The 4979-nt window shown below is 28.3% G+C and overlaps 1 long non-coding RNA gene across 1 annotated transcript; it reads right to left on the bottom strand.

The window, feature by feature from the left end:
- Window positions 1-955: 955 nt before the first annotated feature.
- LOC105681667 lies at window positions 956-4504 on the bottom strand. Its single transcript, XR_001102730.3, has 3 exons — window positions 4143-4504; window positions 3169-3322; window positions 956-2240 (listed from the first exon to the last, which is right to left on the bottom strand). It is a non-coding gene; the product is annotated as an uncharacterized LOC105681667 (long non-coding RNA).
- Window positions 4505-4979: the final 475 nt, after the last annotated feature.

Genomic DNA, 4979 nt, shown 5'->3' with positions numbered 1-4979 from the left:
ATAAGTCCTTCACTTAATAGAAATCAACAAACTAAAGGACTGTGGACAGAACAATAGAAACATTTCAAAGTTAAAAAGTTATACTGTTAAAAATATTGTGCAAAACCGAATCAATGAATACTTTTTGTTACATATGAATAAAAATGGATTCAAAATTTATGAAAATTATTTATGTTAACTTAACCTCTACAAAACGTTATTGTTATGCTTTCTTCTTATATACGTGACTGTCTATGATATTAAATAAAGATTTATACGAAACCTTTGATTATTGGTTCAGTTTTTCTTTTCACTATAAACACATCGTGGCACGAGCATATAATATAATCCTGACCGTAGATAAACATAAAGCAAAGCACATTGTGGTTCCTATTACTATTTCCATGACATTTATTTTTTCCGCCAAGCACACTTTTTATGAACAGATTATAAAATTCGCAATTTATAAATATCAACTGAATTTCCGAAAGACGTGAATTAAAAAAGTGTTACTGTTAATTTTTTATTATTTTATTAAATAATATGAATATTCATACTTTTAACTGTTAATTTTTCTATTAATCCAACATAGGATGCAACAGTTTATTATAATATTAGTATAAGAAATAAGTAAATATATTTTTGCATTTTGAATTTTTTTTATTTCTATTGTACTCTCTTATCATTATTGTATGAAAATCATAAGTATCATAATGGAAATTTTCAAGTTAACCACGACCGAGAGAAGCATGCCACTGAGATCAACCGTTCAAGTCCTCCTCACAGTTTTTTTTTCTATTACCGTGGTATTGTGTTTCATAAATTTTTATCACAATATGTTACGATCCATAGAGAATACTATTTGAACGTTTCGATAACTTGTAGAAATTGTACTACTATAACACATCAGCTCATGCGTCACTACTGACTCGGGAGTTTCTCGCAAAATATAACATTTACAGTCACCATATTCACCTGATCGCTCCCTTGCGATTATTTGTTATTCTCCAGAATAAAAAAATAAAACAAAAATAGTTATGTGAACTATGCACTATAGAAGAAAGTATTTTTAGAAATATGTTAATGATTGGAAGACACGCTGGCAAAAAAATATTATATTCAAAGGGAATAACTTAAATATAGACGAACAAGTAAATATTTTCTCAAATAAGAGAAAGATTCAACGATCTTTTTAATCACGACTCGTATGAGGGAGAGAAAAGAAAAAGAGGGAAGTAAAAAATGATATGCAGCTGAGTAAAGGTACAGAAGAAAAGCCTACGGAAATTGTGAAAGGAAAATGTCTGTGATCAAATGTGATGATTAAGAAAAGAGTGAGATATGAAGCATGTTATATAAAATATACTTTATACATTCTATTTTGGTTCATGTATATAATATAAAAAGTGTATATGTAATACAAAACGAGTGTAGAATATACGTACTAATGTTTAATCAGAGTTTCTGTAATTTTGATAGTTTTGTATCTTTTTATTCTCATATTTTTATAATTTCTATATTTCTGTATTTTGTACTTTTAAACGTTTTCTATAATTCTATATTCAAGTAATGGTATAAAAAAAGGATACGAATAGTGTGGAATGGCAACGCACGTAACGCGATACGTGAATGTTACGCGTGCGCCACATAACCAGGGGAGGTTGTATAGAAATCAACAGTTCGTTGGACAAAGAGAACATTTTTTAGGAATACGTTATGTTTATGTAAACTATATACGAAAGAATTCCAAAAAAGAAATAAATAAAATCGGGTAACTAATTAGTTACCCGAAGAAAAAAAGGAAAACATTCGCTAAACGAAATGGCGCGATCAACCTGAGAATCCAAGATTGCGACGATTGGCGTTAACAGTTGGGATGCACGACACAAACAATTTCAAATAGAAGTTTGACCGCCAGCCGCGACAAGACCACGGTGATTTTTACTCTTTTCTATACGCAGGCAGCGCGTAATAAATAGAGATCTCACTCCGCAGGTCCGATGTTTTTAATTATATTTTTAATACAGCACTTATCGTATCGAGCAGCATTCATTGGTAAAGACATGCGATACATCATTTAAATCCGTCATAATAAAAAGGAGGACGCATGATTACATACATTTCATAACAAAGATAATAAAAAAAGACTCACCATACCAACGTAAGAGAAGATTTATGATTTACCTTACAAGAGAATAGGTTTAGTTGAATAACACAAAATCCATGCATAAGATTCTGGAGATCCAAAGATTTTGAGCACCCTAAGAAATTAAAGCAAGTTAGATAAATGCAAAAATTAAAATTGAAACATGATTATGTTCTAAGAGTATCGTATTGAATTATATATTTAATGCATACAACTAAGTTAAGATGTTACAATATTTTGTCATTATTTGTTTAAATTTCATCAAATGCTTTTAAATAAGAAAATTTTGATAAAAACAAGTAACTCACAGCGTTAAAATAAAAAATTGCATTATCTTTATAGCGTAATTTATTGATAGGTTATAAATGAATTTATAGCTATAATATTCAGAATTTCGCAAAATATTCTCAGGATATATCTTCTTTCACTTCCTAAAACTTTTTAATGGATTGTTATCCAACATACATGATTAAAGCACACTCTTCTGTTAATCATTGATCAATCAAATTGGCCCTGTTCTTAAAATCTTAACGAATTCCATAATCAATGTCTCACAATATATAGAAAAAAATAATTTTAAAGCGATCTGATCTATATAAAAAAAGAACATTGTCAAGTTTAACATTGCAATGTTGTAATACTTTTACATTTATAAAAGAAACGTTGACATGTTTAAACAAAATAAACCATCAGCGCTTCGCATATTTTGGATTATTAAAACATAATTTCACTTGATACAACTCTTGGCGGGTCAAAAGTTCTTAAAATTAATGAAAGTGTACATTATTGTACATTTAATAATAACAATAAGTATACATATAAGTTATGACAAAAAGTAGAAGAGCAAACAAAGGTTCAATACTTCAATACTTGCTTATCATATATTAATGTTAATTACGAATAAAGATGAGTTTTAACATATATTAATGCATTGAAAAACTATCGTTTGTATATATAACTATGTACTATAAAATCTATGTATCAATATTAGTGATTTTCTGCCTGTTACTTCATATTTAATACAGTTTTATATCTATACTCACAATTTAATTTATGAAATGTAACAGTGACATATGAGCAATATGGATATAATTAACTCTTGTTGGAATACATTTGAAACAATCATGGCAGTTCGATCTTCCGATTCCATAAGAATCTGTAAATACATTTATACATGGGTGCCACCCATTATTTATTCTGCAACATAAACAAATTGATATTGTAATTTTATTGCAAAACTTTACAAGACCATGATATAAGAAGATCATATAAACATATATATACATATTTGCAAATATATACAATTTTCATATACTCCTGAAATCTAATCCATACCGCTTTATGGCTTTCAGCATTGTTTGAACATATTTCATGCTAATATAATATTTACATCGGGATGCCCTATCATTTTTTTATAGATAAGAAATTTTATTGTTGTTATACAATACGATGAAACGTGGTAAAAAGGTAGTACGATAATATGGCAAATTTGTAACTTTTAATTAAAAAAGGAGGAGAAAGAAAATGTTTTACATTTAAAAATGAACCTTTGAAACCCATTATCTTGCATCAATAAGGATAGAAATTAAACAAATTTCGTATATCGCATCGCAACTCAACTATGAAAATTGGAAAATTAATCGTTATCGATCGTCATGTAGGCCCATACCAATAATCACAAATAGGTATTTTATTCCTTAATTTTCTTCGGTTCTGTACATATTCCTAGGTAGTCGTGTATTAATATTAGATAGAAAGGTACGAAACTATCTACACAGTTAATAAAAATATGATTGAATTAAGAACATAAATTCCGTATTTTATAATACATACTACACGTTTATTTGTCTTATACGTACGTCTAGATCTACGATCTCTTCCATTTATCTTTGATACATATGGTTTGATATATTTGATATACAGCAATAATTAGGTTAAATTATATAAAACATATCCGTTTCATATTAGAATAACTTAAGCAAAATCTTTAATTGTATAAGCACATTAAAATATTTACCTTAAATAAATCAATGATCGATCACGTGTTACATCTTTTGTATTTATACATTTTCTTCTATCAAAATTTAACAAATTAACTTTGTAACTTTTTGTTTAGCATTCATTACTAACTGATATATATCCACATTGTAGGCATCCTTCAACACGATGCACATCTGACCACGTGCGAATCCACAGAACGACTGTGCGGTGCCTCGTGTCGGTTAACCGTTATTATTTCGAATTGCTCACAGCACTGCTTCTTGATTGGCTACAATTCAGCAGTACAACATGGTACCTGCGCACATCCTTCCGCGAATATATAAAAATATAAACGTATAATATTTGTACTTTAAGATTGATTAAATAGATGTGTAAGTACGATTTTAACAAGATCTTGTTAATTAATATTTTAATGTAATCTTATATTACAAATAATATAGAGTTGTGTGTGTGTAAACATATTAGATTTATAATTGTTAAACAACGGTATATGCTTAGCATAAAGCTAAGAAAATTTCTAACTCGCTCTAGAATATTACGATCGTAAAAATCACAAATCTAGCAAAAAGATTTCCGGGATATCTGGAATTATAATAGATTGAAACATTATATAAATTCTTTTCCCCTTGGAATGGGTGCTCATTCTTGACCACTGGTCAATTTCATGTTTGACTATAATAATACAATTGTTTTTGTCATAAACCGACATTTAATATATATTAGCACAGTTTTAAGTAAAAAAACTAGTACTACAGAAGTAAATTTAAATTTATTTCGTAAAATATATCGAAATTATAGAAACGATTATTGTAATGAATTGAGATGGATATTAAACGTGTTGGCATGTTTAATA

This window comes from Bombus impatiens, unplaced genomic scaffold (assembly GCF_000188095.3).
Source record: "Bombus impatiens unplaced genomic scaffold, BIMP_2.2 scf_1596, whole genome shotgun sequence".
Lineage (NCBI taxonomy): Eukaryota > Metazoa > Arthropoda > Insecta > Hymenoptera > Apidae > Bombus > Bombus impatiens.
Note: the sequence above shows the minus strand (reverse complement) of the source record. Positions and strands in the feature narration are given on the sequence as shown.